Genomic DNA, 16644 nt, shown 5'->3' with positions numbered 1-16644 from the left:
AGCATGAATGTTCATTTTCAAATGACTTTCAACCACAACAACCAGCATCTGAAGTTGTTGATCTTTCATTACTTTATCAGCTTTCATAGCTTCCATCTCTAACTTCATTGCATTCATCTCATTTGAAGAAGCTTCACTCATCTCACTGAGAAGCTGGTTTAATGTTTGGTTCACATTCTCCAGTTCCTTTATCTTGGCATTCAAGGTAGATATCTCTCGTGTCAACAAATCAAACACTTTAGATTTATCATCGACATCATCCTTCATTTTGTTCATTCTTTTCTCCTTTTCTACCAATGCTGCATGGCTTTTCAGAATATTGCGTTCCAATTCTGCTTTTGCTTTCTCTTTCTCCAGTTTGTTTACTTTCTGAATTAGCTCTTTGACCGCTTGATCATTGAACATATCACTGTCACCATCAGGAAGATCATCTGAGAAAATTCCAGTAGCAGTACCAAGATCATCAAAGTTAAAGTTGAAATCTGTATCTCTCTGATGTGAAGACTCGGGAATATCTTGATGAGCAGGTTTAGGACTAGCAGGCTTGAATCCAGTGATCTCTACATAATCATCATCACTTGTATTCTTTTCTGCTTCAACAATCGGAACTTTTTCTGTTTGTACCACTGGTTCTTTTGGAACTTCAGTACTTGGAGTCTTTTCTTTCTGAACATGTTGTTCTTTCTTTCCATCTTTGTCTTTTAGAGACTCAGCTCCCGATTTCTTCGCTCTGACATTTCTTGGGATAATACCAGCTGGAGCTGCTTTCCTTTTCTTTCTTTTATTCTTTGACTGATCAGGATCATATGGAGAATCTTCTTCATCAGAACCCTTTTGTTTCTTTGACGGCCTTTTCTTTAATTGAGCTTTTCCTCTTCCAAGCGTTTCAGCAATCAGTTCAGACTCAGATTGTGTGGCTTCAGAATCTTCGTCACTGGAACTATTTTGTGCTTCTGTTTCTGGTTCAACTCTTGAAGCTTTTTCAGCATAAACACTTGTTCCTTGAGCTTGTTGAGCAGCAACCTCTTCATTCCTTTTCAGGTCACTTTCCAAAGTTTGTTTCAATAGCTCAGTTCCTTGCTCAATCACCACAGATGGTTCCAACACAGTTTCATCAATCAGTTTCTGCTGTGGCTCTCCAGAAGACCCTACAAGACAAACATAGACAACAAGATTAGAAATCTTTAAAGTATATGTGATCTAATAGTCTTAATGCTCCCCCTTTCACTATACCCTTTTCTCCTTCCTTGGGAATGATAACCGCAGGGGACGACTTAGGTGTTCTTTTACGTTTTCCATCTCTGACACACCACCACCTAGTCTTCTTCTCAACCATTTCATTCATCCTTGCGTCTTCATTGTCTGAGTCACTATTTTCATGCCTCCACTTCTCATTTTCAGGAGCAACATACTCTTTATTCATATCATCTGTTTCGTTTTCGCATCCTTATCTTTGGTAATTCTACCAATTGTAGCCTTATTTACAATGCTCAACTCCATCACATCCTCACTGTCCTTAGGAAGATCTTTGATTTTGTCATTCAGTATCATCATGATGAATCTGGGATACATGATATATTTGTCTCCTTCAGCTTGGTGATGTGCTAAAAGTGGGTTAATTAAAAACAACTAAAATTACCCTAAACTAGACTCTCTAAGCTTTAAGTTTATAAAACTAAGACTCTCTAAACCCTAAACCACACAACCGGCAAGTGTACCGATCGATGCAGTATAGCCTAAGGAAGTCCGAGTATCGAACCCAAGAGACTCTACTAATTACGCTAACGACTCTATCTAGACTTAGACTGACACGACTCAAACTATTTGTTTATTTGATGGGGGGGGGGGGTTTCTAAAAATCCTAAATGAATTATTAAAATAATGCTAAAAGACTAGACACGAACTTGAACGAAGACTTTGACCAGTGGAGATGAAGACTACCTAGGCTAGACGCAAGCTAAACTCAGAATGGATCTCTATTCGATGATTTTGTGGTGTGGAACCGGGATCTTTGGATACTAAACCTATTAAGACACCACTAAGCCCCTCAAACACTCTCAAGGCGATTCTTATGGCACTACCTAGGCTGTTACGCTCACCGGTTTTCTAGATTTCTTTTCCGTCCTCTAGTTTCTTGAAAGTGCTTATGTAAGACGCTCTACCTTTCAGCGCGAACGTCTAAAGCGAAAATGGGTTTTAATCTTGGCTTAATAGATAATGGAATGTCAAGTCCTTATAACCAAACCGAGACCTATTAATATCCTCGAGCCTTTCAGCGACGAGTCTAGCAGAACACTTGATTTTATTTAATTACCGATTATTACTTCTAAGGTTACCTACTCGATTTTCACCCTAAAGGATCAAAGATTTATTATGTGATATACACACTCACCAAAACCTAAAACCCTAGCCCGACTCTATTCCGTGATAAAGACCGTCACCAAGAATCGAACGAAGCAATAAACAATAATCAAACAATCACAAGCACGCATATGCACCAAGTTAAATTCCCGAAGCTTTTACAATACAAGAAAAATCCACAACCACGCCAAAAATCGAATAAAGAACCAAACTTTATTTAACTATTGTCATGCCTAGGTAGTTATTGAAGTTTAGCCGAGAAACATGGTCTCAAAAATAAACAAACAAGGTTTAGAACAAGAATTCATTAAAGTAAGAATAAGAAACTAGAAAATAAAAGAAATCGTAAGGTAGAACCCGTAAATTTCTTGATCTCTAAGCTTCCCACTTGACCCCAATGATTCCTTCAAACTTGATTTCTTGCAAAACAATCTTTAAAACTGAGGGGATACGGTGTGGAAGAATTGTGTGTCGGTAAACTTGGTTTACCGAAATGGCAAACCAATGCCTACAAAAGTTTACCGATCATAATTGGTTTCATGCGGTGACGGTATACCGATGCGGCAAAGGGAGGAAGAGGAGAGAGAGGGGGTGTGGGGTGGGGTCCATTCCTATCTCAACCAATCACACCTTTTTCCTTTTTTTTAAAAAAATAGTTTACCACTTCACCAAGTGTTTAAACCATTGCCAACATTTTTCACCAGAGTTTAAACATTTTTGACTGATTGACATGGCGCGCTCTCATTGGTCGGTTTTTTGGTTTGCCACTTTAAAGTGTTTAACCACTCCTTATACCCTGATGTTGTTCGTGCGTCTCCTCCCCGTCGACTTACGTGCGGCTGCTGATGTATCTTCTAAAATTGCCGTCTGATCTCTTGTCCTACTGATGTTCGACAATATTAAATAATGGCCTCCCAAAAGTTGATTTCTCTTTTCTTACGGCCCAATAGGTTTTTTTTATTTTGTTTGTTCCTTCCGCTAATCTTGCGCCCACCTACTTGCTGTCGTCTCCTCTTCTTACGTCAAAAATAAAATATATAAAGACAGCCTCTCCTTTTTCGTTCAATGTGCATCCCAATCAATAAATCCGCCGCCCACCTAAGCCAATCATGGCTGCCTCCTTGTGAATTCGTGCGGCCCATTCCTGGTGCTCCCTTATTTCTTTTAAAAGACATAACATGAGCCCATGATCCTTTTAAAAATTGTCATTTACTGTGTTTGTTGGCGGCCCAAGTTTCTTTTTACAAATCAACTCTCCAGTCGATCTAGAATAATGAATTTTATAACCCCTCCTAAAGTAACGTAGCCCAACTCAACATATCAAATTACTTGCAAGGCCATTTAGTTACATCAACCTTTAATTCTCAGCCCATCAATTTCTTTATTTTGATTTTTATTAACATCCCACTAATTTATAAAATAGAGATAGTGGCTTTGGCAAACTTAGCGGCAATTTTGCTTCGGTCTCTGGTACACCACTCTGTCCAATTGGCTGGTCATTTACATATTATTCGTTTTTGCTCCATTTGCACCAGTACCTGCCAAAACGCAAAATAATATAATATACACTAAAAACTAAATAAAAATAAATAAAACTTATACAATAATTATACAATCTACACGGGACAAATATATGTATTTTACCAGTTATCAAATATCCCCACATTTAACCTTTTTTCGTCCCCGAAAAAGAATTATGCATAACAGAATCATAGCCGAGATAATCATTCGGGACAAAGCTTATGTTACTTTATTAAAACCGAAACTTGTGTTAGCCGCGATTGCAAGTATATCGATACTCTTAAACCCAACCCGGTTCCAAGCCCTTATCATGCGAGTTTAGTTCAATTATAGTCAATCTACCAAGGGTCTCACACTAAGAATCGCAGGTCCACCTAATTCCCCCTCAAGCTTATAGGACAAAAGGAACAACCACTGGGCTATTTCCTAACCGCTTTATACCAAGATCAAGAGAGTTTAGAATCAAATCTATTCTTATTTTTTTTCACTCTTTTTTTTATTCTTTTTTTTTCATTTTTTTCATTTTTTTTCGAGCATAGACGTTGCTTTCCCTAACCCAGAGGCATTCTGGCTGTAGAGTCGCTATCCCCAACTCGGATTACTTAGGCTTCGGTATTTTTTTACTTTTCTTTGCAAGGTCGATTTCACACATCCTAGAGGTAATCCGGCTGTAGAGTCGCTATCCCCAACCACATACTACATAGAATGGCTACATTCATTCAGTTTCTAGCTCTTTTTTTTTTCTCTTTTTTTTTCGCATTTTCATGAGATATGACAAAAAAACTCTACCGATCTTAGCTTATAACGGCATCCCTTATACTATTATTGGCGGTTTCAATTTCCCCACTCTCCCTAGATGAGAACCCACTAGTAGACCAACAATTAGGTATAATTAAGATCAAAGGAACCGAAAACCGAACCGAGCCTACCCGCGCATCCCAAACTAGACACAAGCACGATTATTTATTCTCATATTTTTATTATTTGAACCCGAACAAAAACCCGACATTTCTATCATTTTCCACTTTTTATTTTGCAAACTTCTTATTTCAAAAGACATTTTCTGATTTTTTTTAATTTTTTTTTTTGGATTTTTGAAATTTTTTCATTTTTTTTCGACTTTTTATGACTCGATTAACTAAACTAACGACACTAAACAATAGTTCCCATCCCCACACTTAAATTTTACATTGCCCTCAATGTAAGATGGTAACCGACTCAAAAACTAAAAATAAATAAGAAATAAAAGACCAAGGGCAAATTGGAAAGGACTTAGCTGGTAATATGACGCATAAGCTCCAAAACTCTCGTCCAATCCAGCTCGATCGTATAGCATTTCATTCGCGATCGGCTTTTACACTGACTGACATGCTTGATAAATGCCTGAAATCTGATAAGCAGCTCTAAAATCACCCGAATGGAGATTGAGTACGGGTGGTACATATTCAAACCTGCATAAACAAAAACAAGCAAACACCAAAGCAATACCGACTCGACACAAACGACTCAAAAACTAGTAACTTAGACTCAATATACAAAATAAATGACTCACTATACAAACTACCGAAAATATACCAAATATATAAAATTACAAACTCTACAAAACCTCCCCACACTTGAATTTAATCAGGAGGTTTCTCTTTGACCTGGACCCTGTCCAACCCGTTTAATTCCACCCGAACCTCAAAAATTTTCAAAAATATATTGGTGGAATTATAAAATATTTTAAAAATTTGAAACGGGTCAGACCACCAAAACTTAAACTTACCTGGAAGAAACCGAATGCGTGGCATGTAATGAGAAGACCGATCATGCGTGAACTGTAATGTCTTCTTCTTTTCCATCTTGCACCAACCTTCGATCCTCTTTCGTTTTCGCTCTCTTCTTTTTCGTTCTTTGCCCTCTCCTGCGGTTTTATTGATTCTGAAGTTTCATCTATCAATAACACCAGGGGCCAGCTGTGGTGTTCTTCTTCCTCCACCACTTTCAAAAAACGATCCCCACACTCAGTCTCTTCGTCTGGGGCAGGTTCGATCACCTCTGTCAGTTCACCTTCAAGTAGAGCATCAAAGTAAGCTATGTCCCCATCAGGGTCCAACACTCCTACCTCTTCATAGATCGGTAAACCATCTAATTCTAACTCTAAAAACTCATCCTCCCCAGACGACTTAATTTCAACCTCTTCAATTTCTTCCTCTGCACCAAACATTAACTCAAGGGAGTCTCCTAAATCCACTTCCTCCTCCATTACTTTTTATTTTTCCACTTCATCAAACATCCAACCAGTGGAATCACCCAATTCCACTTCTTCTTCAATTATTTTTTTCTTCACTAAAAACCTTTGATACGCCGCCCATTCTTCTTCATCTATTTCATCATCAGAGTCACTCCCGAAGTCATATATAATACCCTTCTGGACCGGAGGTGGGACTTCGTCGTCCATTATCGTCTCCGTGACTGGAATGATCTCCTCATCTGACTCTTCTTCTACTTCCTCTAGCTCACCCCGCTCTCGAACTAACTCCTTTACTCTCTTTTTATTTCTCTCCGTATATTCAGTCATGCTTTCCAGGGTAGCTTGATTTTGCGCTATGAACTGCGCCATTTGTGTCATTGTCTGAGCGAACATCTCTTATATCCTACTCATACTACCCTCAAAACCTCTATCGCTCGTCTGAACCAGGTTACGTTGTGGCTGCTGATAAAGATCATTGTAATATGGCCGATTATCATAACCTTGCAGAGAATACCCCTGTGAAAAATATGGTTGCGGCTGCACAAAAGGGTTAGCATAATATGGCGTAGAGGACCCCTCATATTGGGGGCATTTAACAGTAAAATGAGGTCCTCCACAAATTTCACACATATTCACAAGACTCAAGAAAAATAAAAGACACGGACAATTAGACTCCTACGATTCAAACACACGAACAAATAGCACGGATGTGTCAATTAAGTCCAAACAAAGTAATCAACGCAATCGCCAAGAGTCCCCGGAAACGGCGCCAAAAACTTGATGTGCTAAAAGTGGGTTAATTAAAAACAACTAAAATTACCCTAAACTAGACTCTCTAAGCTTTAAATTTATAAAACTAAGACTCTCTAAACCCTAAACCACACAACCGGCAAGTGTACCGATCGATGCAGTATAGCCTAAGAAAGTCCGAGTATCGAACCCAAGAGACTCTACTAATTACGCTAACGACTCTATCTAGACTTAGACTGACACGACTCAAACTATTTGTTTATTTGATGGGGGGGGGGGTTTCTAAAAATCCTAAATGAATTATTAAAATAATGCTAAAAGACTAGACACGAACTTGAACGAAGACTTTGACCAGTGGAGATGAAGACTACCTAGGCTAGACGCAAGCTAAACTCAGAATGGATCTCTATTCGATGATTTTGTGGTGTGGAACCGGGATCTTTGGATACTAAACCTATTAAGACACCACTAAGCCCCTCAAACACTCTCAAGGCGATTCTTATGGCACTACCTAGGCTGTTACGCTCACCGGTTTTCTAGATTTCTTTTCCGTCCTCTAGTTTCTTGAAAGTGCTTATGTAAGACGCTCTACCTTTCAGCGCGAACGTCTAAAGCGAAAATGGGTTTTAATCTTGGCTTAATAGATAATGGAATGTTAAGTCCTTATAACCAAACCGAGACCTATTAATATCCTCGAGCCTTTCAGCGACGAGTCTAGCAGAACACTTGATTTTATTTAATTACCGATTATTACTTCTAAGGTTACCTACTCGATTTTCACCCTAAAGGATCAAAGATTTATTATGTGATATAGACATTCACCAAAACCTAAAACCCTAGCCCGACTCTATTCCGTGATAAAGACCGTCACCAAGAATCGAACGAAGCAATAAACAATAATCAAACAATCACAAGCACGCATATGCACCAAGTTAAATTCCCGAAGCTTTTACAATACAAGAAAAATCCACAACCACGCCAAAAATCGAATAAAGAACCAAACTTTATTTAACTATTGTCATGCCTAGGTAGTTATTGAAGTTTAGCCGAGAAACATGGTCTCAAAAATAAACAAACAAGGTTTAGAACAAGAATTCATTAAAGTAAGAATAAGAAACTAGAAAATAAAAGAAATCGTAAGGTAGAACCCGTAAATTTCTTGATCTCTAAGCTTCCCACTTGACCCCAATGATTCCTTCAAACTTGATTTCTTGCAAAACAATCTTTAAAACTGAGGGGATACGGTGTGGAAGAATTGTGTGTCGGTAAACTTGGTTTACCGAAATGGCAAACCAATGCCTACAAAAGTTTACCGATCATAATTGGTTTCATGCGGTGACGGTATACCGATGCGGCAAAGGGAGGAAGAGGAGAGAGAGGGGGTGTGGGGTGGGGTCCATTCCTATCTCAACCAATCACACCTTTTTCCTTTTTTTTAAAAAAATAGTTTACCACTTCACCAAGTGTTTAAACCATTGTCAACATTTTTCACCAGAGTTTAAACATTTTTGACTGATTGACATGGCGCGCTCTCATTGGTCGGTTTTTTGGTTTGCCACTTTAAAGTGTTTAACCACTCCTTATACCCTGATGTTGTTCGTGCGTCTCCTCCCCGTCGACTTACGTGCGGCTGCTGATGTATCTTCTAAAATTGCCGTCTGATCTCTTGTCCTACTGATGTTCGACAATATTAAATAATGGCCTCCCAAAAGTTGATTTCTCTTTTCTTACGGCCCAATAGGTTTTTTTTATTTTGTTTGTTCCTTCCGCTAATCTTGCGCCCACCTACTTGCTGTCGTCTCCTCTTCTTACGTCAAAAATAAAATATATAAAGACAGCCTCTCCTTTTTCGTTCAATGTGCATCCCAATCAATAAATCCGCCGCCCACCTAAGCCAATCAAGGCTGCCTCCTTGTGAATTCGTGCGGCCCATTCCTGGTGCTCCCTTATTTCTTTTAAAAGACATAACATGAGCCCATGATCCTTTTAAAAATTGTCATTTACTGTGTTTGTTGGCGGCCCAAGTTTCTTTTTACAAATCAACTCTCCAGTCCATCTAGAATAATGAATTTTATAACCCCTCCTAAAGTAACGTAGCCCAACTCAACATATCAAATTACTTGCAAGGCCATTTAGTTACATCAACCTTTAATTCTCAGCCCATCAATTTCTTTATTTTGATTTTATTAACATCCCACTAATTTATAAAATAGAGATAGTGGCTTTGGCAAACTCAGCGGCAATTTTGCTTCGGTCTCTGGCACACCACTCTGCCCAATTGGCTGGTCATTTACATATTATTCGTTTTTGCTCCATTTACACCAGTACCTGCCAAAATACAAAATAATATAATATACACTAAAAACTAAATAAAAATAAATAAAACTTATACAATAATTATACAATCTACACGGGACAAATATATGTATTTTACCAGTTATCAGTTGACAATTTTCCTTCATATACTCAAAAATCACTTGAGAAATGTTGTACTTTCTATTTAACACGAAGCTTGCGATGATGTTCATGATATAATCAGACACCTCATCATAGGCTCCTTTCCTGTGTGATAACGAATGAACCAAGCAATGCATCAAGTATCAATATGCTTTAGAGAAACATCTTTTGTACATCTTTCCATTTATGTGCCCGGTGAAACCCATTCTGCACCATAAACCTTTTACAAGACGTTCTGACATGATAGTCGGATCATCATCAGAATCTTGTAGATCAAGTACTCTTCTCACATCTGCAACACCAAACTCAATACCAACATCTATATCTTTTCCATCCTTATCCTTCTTTCTTAAAACAACATGAATCATCTTATCAGCTTCGTCAAACCTTGCTGTATTCCAGAATGTTCTAACATGTGATTCATAAACCACAGATCTATCTGACATTGCTTTAGCAATTCTGCTCTCTCTCAGAAATGTTGCCATTTTTTCTACCACAGAACCAGTTGTCGACTCAGCATCAATTGTACAAGGTACATTGATGCGTGTTAGTGTATATATGTTTTTAGATATATATTTAAGCCCTTTTTACACTTTTAGCCAAGTTTTAAATTTATAAAACACGATATTTACTAACACTAAACACACATATGGGCAAGTGCACCCATCGTGGACGTAGTATAGTGTTGGTAAGATACCGAGGTCGTCCAAGGACACAAGAGCTTTTAATACCGGTTTATCCTCAACGTCTAATCAAATCAAAAAGGTTAGAAAAATGTTTTAAACTAAGAAAAATAAAAACTAACTAAATGCTGAAAATAAAAATAAAATAAAAACAGATAGACAAGATGAATCACTTGGATCCGACACGTGTATTAGTATAACCTTTGATTATTTTCGCACTTTTGCACTTGTTTAAGAGATTATCTTAGTTATTGTAGTAGGCCCCTCTTTTGAAGGCGACGTTACCCTCAACCCAGTAGTTTGAGTCAGCAAGGATACAATCCTAAAGGGTCGGATTATTGAAAGATAATGAATTAAGTTATTAATGCAAATTATGGTAGGCCCCGCTTTTGGCGGCGACGTTACCCTCGGCTAAGTAGTCTGAGTCAGCAGGGATACAGTCCTAAATAGCCGGGTTATAGTATTAATAGTAGTTAACTTATGAGGGGGTCAAAGAGTTTGGATCCCCGCCATCCAATACCTATGGGCATTGAAGGAGATCCTACTAAATTCGACCCAGGTCCCAAGCAGGACCTCTAAACGCTGAACAAGGGCAAGACCCTTACCAAACCGTTCCCTTAACCCCCGACCAGGTAGCCAACATACCTCCATATAGACCGTGGAGATATGAATGGTGAAAATCTTTTATTTTATATAGACAGTAAAATAACGCCAAGACACCACGGACAAACGATAAGGAAAGATCACCTTCAACATAAGTAACTAGTTATTAAAGTCATTAATACAAAACCAAATAAAAAGTGCAAAAGATTAAAAATAAAAAGTATTATACTAAACACTTGTCTTCACCAAGTGATGTAAGAGACTTAGGCAAACATGGCCTTGATTGTCAAGAACTCTTACGATCAATCTTGGATCCCGAGACGACTCACACACTCTATGATGGACAATGGATGATGGTGGTGGATGATGGTGTTATGGTGGTGGTGGGTGGTGGATGAAGTGTGAGAGAGGTGGTGTGCCAAGGGATGAGAGAGAATGAAGCCAAGCTCCTCTATTTATAGGCTGAACAGAAGGCTGGACACGGCCCCGTGTCCGCTGGACACGGCCCCGTGCCCGCCTGACACTCTCTCTCTTCATTAATTGTAATTGCGAATTACAATTAATGGGCCTGCTGTACTTTCACCACGCCCCCGTGCTCGCTGGACACGGCCCCGTGGTGGGCAATGGAAGCTTCTACTGGTTTGTCTTTTCTGCTGCTTCCTGGGCACGCCCCCGTGTTCGCTGGACACGGGGCGTGTTCAGACTCTGTTTCCTTCTTTTTGCCTTGGGAGGTGCCGTTGAGGGTCCGGGCAGTCCACTTTTGTTCCTTTTCTTGTATTTATGGTAGAATTAGTGGTCTTTTTGCTTCTTTTGTGATTTTGAGCTCATTTCATCCTGAAAATACAAAAGGAAGACAAAAACACTCTTTTTCCAACATTAGTACTTAAAAAGGGTTAGTTTTATGCCTTAATTGATGTGTTTTATATGTTGCATTTTACACACATCAAATACCCCCACACTTGAACTTTTGCTTGTCCTCAAGCAAAACTCTTTAAATGTGGCTTACACTCCCAAATGGAATAGGTAGAAGAGAAGTTTTTTTAGCTTGTCCTAGAGTGTCGGGAATCCAAGGTTTTTGTAGGTTTTATTTTTATTTATTTACAATCCTATTCGTTATGATTTATTTTGAACTTTTCACAAGATAAATTACTTATTTGGGCATAACATGTTTTATTAAAATTCCATTTATATACAAGTTCACATACCTCACGGGAGATCACTCAACACTCGGCCGAAGGTGTATATTTTAGTGAATCACTCGAGAGCGGCACGGAACTTACGTATTTCCATAGGCTTGCCAAGCAATCAATCCTCCTCCTTTTTAACTTTTTACCTTTGTAAATATCAAGAGGACTTTTGGGGTGAAGGCTTGGGTTTAAAGGTGGGTGGTTGGTTAGTGGTTAGTAAAAAGGGCGAAAATCGTAACAATTGTCGTTTTTCGTAAAATACCTTGTTTTTAGTGACTTATTATTTTTGAAGTATTTCTCCAAACAAGCTTTTGTAGCTTTTGTTTGTTTTTGACTTCATCATCTAGTTTTTTTTTTTTTTTTTTTTTTTTTTTTGTCACTTGAAAGGGCAAGTTGACGAAAAACCGAGCTTGTTACTAAAATAAAGGGTGAAAAAAATGAAAAAAGTTTTTTTTTTGGAAGGTAAAAATGGTTTTTGGGGTAATGAAATGAAAGGTTTAGGTTCAAAGGGGTTTTCTAAGGGGATTTTGGGTAGGTAAAAACAATGAAAAATAATGGTTTTGAAAGAAAAATGGTTAGTCCTAATGCCTCCATCATTTACTTACTTGGGTTTAAGTTGGTAAGGACCGGGAATGTATCGTCGTGGCAAGTTCTAGAATTGTAAGGACCGAGCGGCTATTCACACAAGAAACGAAAAATGAGCATTTAATCTAAATATGTGTATTTTTATGCTCAATAAAGGCTCAAAACTCACTTTTGTGGGAATGGGTTTTTAATGTGACCAAGTATATATAATCGAATTTTAACTAGACTTGTTATGCCGTTTCATAATTTTCTTATGTTGGTTCCTTTTTTATCACGACGCTATTGGTTATAAACTTGTAAAAATATAACCTTTTTAGAACTTGTTCTTCCCAACTTAAACTAAGACAAGTAAATAAATAAAAAAATGAAAAAGTGTTTGAAAAAAATTTGGGGTGTTTAGCGGTTCCAATAGAGTTTTGTGTAAGGCTTGTGTTTAGGATTTTGCAAAATTTCAAGGTTTTAGCATCCCCCCCACACTTAATTTACACATTGTCCTCAATGTGTCCAAAAACAATATTTTTGGTTGATTAAAATGTATAAAAGTGTGTTAGAAAGCAAATATTTATGTTACTGGCACTCTGGACACGGCCCCGTGTTCACCGGGCACGGCCCCGTGGTCAAGTGCCAGTAACAAAAATTTCAGAATTGAAACAGAAGCCTGGACACGGGGGCGTGTCCGCTGAACACGGCCCGTGTCCAGTTACCTGAACTGGGTGATTTTTCTGCAGGGGCTCAGCACGGGGCCGTGTTGGTTGAGCACGGCCCGTGTTGAGCCTTCTGTAATGGAGATTTTTGTCGGGTTGCTCTGTTCTTCATGCATGGTTCCATTTTTTCTCGTTCCCTTTTTCATCCATTACCACCATGAGTGTGTTTTGTTCTGCAAAAATTAAAAGATTAAACTAAACTAAACTAAGGATAGATCCGCGGAATGCCTCCGTGGTGCGCCACGTTTATAAGGGTCCTTGGCTAGACCCGATTTCTGGTTATATCTCTTCTGAGTGGAGTGCCTTGCTTCCCAAGTTACACCGTCGGAGAGCGGCATCCAAGCTTGAATCAATAACCTTCATGTAATTGACTGGGTCGTCGTCCTCTATTTTCTTCCCAACTCCGAACTTCACCTCATCGTCCCCATACTTCAAAGTCAGTGTCCCTTCATTCATGTCTACCACTGCTTGTGCTGTGGCAAGGAAGGGTCTCCCTAGGATAAGGGGGACCTCGGTGTCTTCCTCCATGTCGAGTATGACAAAGTCAACGGGATAAACGAATTTGCTTACCCTTACCAAGACATTTTCGATGACACCTTGTGGGAATTTGACTGATCGATCAGCGAGTTGTATGCTTATTTTTGTAGGGCTCGTGGTTCCCAAGCCAAGCCTTTTGAACATTGATGAGGGCATGAGGTTAATGCTAGCCCCTAAGTCGGCCAAGGCATTGCGAACGGGTGATTCCCCTATTGAACATGGAATCGTGAAACTTCCGGGATCGATTTTCTTTTGGGGTAGTTTATTGAGTACGAGGGCAGAGCATTCTTCGCCTAAATTAACTAATTGCAAATTTTCAATTTTCTTTTTATGTGTAAGGAATTCCCTCATAAATTTAGAGTATTTGGGCATTTGGGTTAGGACTTCGATAAAAGGAATATTGACATGCAATTGTTTTAACAAACTTTCGAATTTTGCGAATTGCTCATTGGTTTTTTGACGAATTAACCTACCGGGGTACGGAACTCGAGGAGCCTTGATAGGCTCTGGTGATGGGGGAGAGTTCTTTTCCTGCGGATGTGTTGGCGTTGTTTCTTCCGCCGCTGGAGGTACTTCTGCAGGCCCTACGGTGCGGTTTCGTAGTGTGATGAGGTGAACTTGCGCCTTTGGGTTTGTTTCGGTATTGCTAGGTAATGCGCCTTGCGGTCTCTCGGAAAAATTTTGTGCTAGTTGATTTATTTGTTTTTCTATGTTTTGAATGCTAGCTTGTTGATTCCTAAAATTAGATTCTAATTGTAGAAATCTTTCCGAGTTTTTCTTATCAGTGTCGGAGATGAGGCGAGATATAGTATCTTCGAGCCTTTCTCGTCCACCTTGTTGAGTGAAATTTTGTGACTCATTCCTTGATTGCTGAAAGTTTGTTCGTTGGGTTTGTTGGTTACTACTATTGCCGGTTTCCCTCCAACCAAGGTTTGGGTGGTTTTGCCATCCTTGGTTGTAGGTTCCCGTTGGAGGACCCGACGGCCTAGGTCTATTATCAATGTAGTTTACCATTTCTTGTTGATCGTCCGTTTCTTTCATGCAACTCCAATTTTCATGTGACCCACCACACCCCTCACAAGCCATAACCGAGACTGTTTTTGTCATTTCTAATTTTTTTATTTTTGAAGAAAGGGCCTCGATTTGGGCTTGTAAAGAGGTGCTTTCGTCGACCTTATGGGCGCCCGGGGCGATAGACTTATTTCCCCGGGGAGTGTGCCATTGAAAATTGGTTTGAGCAATTTCCTCAATTTGATTATATATTTCGTGTGGGCGTCGATTACCTAAAAGTCCCCCGGAGCTAGAATCAAGTGTCTGCCTAGTATGTGGCAACAATCCATTGTAGAAAGTGGATACTTGTTGCCATATTGCGAGGCCGTGATGGGGGCATTTGCGTAATAGCTCCTTGAACCTTTCCCAAGTTTCATATAAGGATTCCCCGTCCTCTTGTGAGTATGTATTAATTTCAGCCATTAATTTAGCAGTTTTAGAAGGAGGGAAATACTTATATAGAAATTTTTGGGCTAGTTCATCCCAGGTGTTTACCGATCCAGCTGGGAGGGTGTTGAGCCAAGCTTTCGCTCGGTCTTTCAGTGAGAATGGAAACATACGGAGGCGGATGGCGTCGTTTGATGCCCCATTGATCCGAAAGGTATCACATATTTCTAAGAAATTAGTTATATGTAGATGGGGATCCTCGTCCGCAAGCCCGTGAAAGGTTGCGGAGTTTTGGAGCATTTGTATCAAGTGCGGTCGAAGTTCGAAGTTATTGGCTTCGACATTCGGGGCATTGATAGCGGCGCCTAGATTACCTACGGTGGGCCGTAAATAATCCATGAGGGTACGTTGGTCCGCCATTGGGGGTGGATCACCCGAAACCTTCTCTTGGTTTTTGGCTTTTAACTTTTTTCTGAGAAAGCGTTCGGGTTCTTCTAGCGGTTCTTTTATGTCTTTATTGGAACTGGAGCTCATACACTACGTGAGGATGGTGTCGGGTTCCAAGTCCTGCAATAAAAACAAAAAAGAATGTCGGTCAGAAGGTTCACCACGGCCCCGTGTTGAGCGAACACGGCCCCGTGGTCGGAAATACAGTGATTGTTTTCCAGATCCCAGTTACTGGAAGTTGGACACGGCCCCGTGTTGCACCGGCACGGCCCCGTGGTCAGCCTTCTGTAACTTGAAAAACAAAAACTGCCAGTAACTTTGCTGAGCACGGCCCGTGTCCAACCAGGCACGGCCCCGTGCTGAGCTCTGCAGAAGCTAAAAATCTAAGAAAAAATCCTAAAAAAATAAAAAAAAAATAAAAATATGATTAGGCCGTTGATTCCTAACTTTCTTAAAATCCTTGTGTCCCCGGCAACGGCGCCAAAAACATGATGCGTGTTAGTGTATATATGTTTTTAGATATATATTTAAGCCCTTTTTACACTTTTAGCCAAGTTTTAAATTTATAAAACACGATATTTACTAACACTAAACACACATATGGGCAAGTGCACCCATCGTGGACGTAGTATAGTGTTGGTAAGATACCGAGGTCGTCCAAGGACACAAGAGCTTTTAATACCGGTTTATCCTCAACGTCTAATCAAATCAAAAAGGTTAGAAAAATGTTTTAAACTAAGAAAAATAAAAACTAACTAAATGCTGAAAATAGAGTGACAATGGCTGTTCGATTGGTTAGTAAATTGCTATTCGATCGAATTGTTAAATGTTATGAGAATTTTGAAAGAATGTTTGCTGTTCGATCGACTGGTCTAGCCGATCGGCTAGCAACTAATGATAATGAAATTTTTACAAATGATGCCCGATCGGCTAGCAAATGCTCTTCGATCGGTTGACAAACTTATGCACAGAAATCTAGGTGAAAAATGGATGTTGTTCTTTCAAACAAGTAATGCTACTCGATCGGGTAGCAAGTTGCTGTTCGATCGGCTAGCAAGATGCTGTTCGAGCGGTTAGCAAGTTGCTGTTCGATCGGCTAGCAGGTTGCTGTTCGATCGGCTAGCAAATTGCTATTC

At 39.5% G+C, this 16644-nt stretch overlaps 1 non-coding gene across 1 annotated transcript; it reads left to right on the top strand.

Annotated features, from left to right (window-relative positions):
- Nucleotides 1–14996: 14996 nt before the first annotated feature.
- On the top strand, nucleotides 14997–15103 carry LOC118489933. Its single transcript, XR_004887945.1, has one exon. It is a non-coding gene; the product is annotated as a small nucleolar RNA R71 (small nucleolar RNA).
- Nucleotides 15104–16644: the final 1541 nt, after the last annotated feature.

Source organism: Helianthus annuus, chromosome 2 (assembly GCF_002127325.2).
Source record: "Helianthus annuus cultivar XRQ/B chromosome 2, HanXRQr2.0-SUNRISE, whole genome shotgun sequence".
Classification (NCBI taxonomy): Eukaryota; Viridiplantae; Streptophyta; class Magnoliopsida; order Asterales; family Asteraceae; genus Helianthus; species Helianthus annuus.
This window is presented reverse-complemented; position numbering and strand designations above follow the sequence as displayed.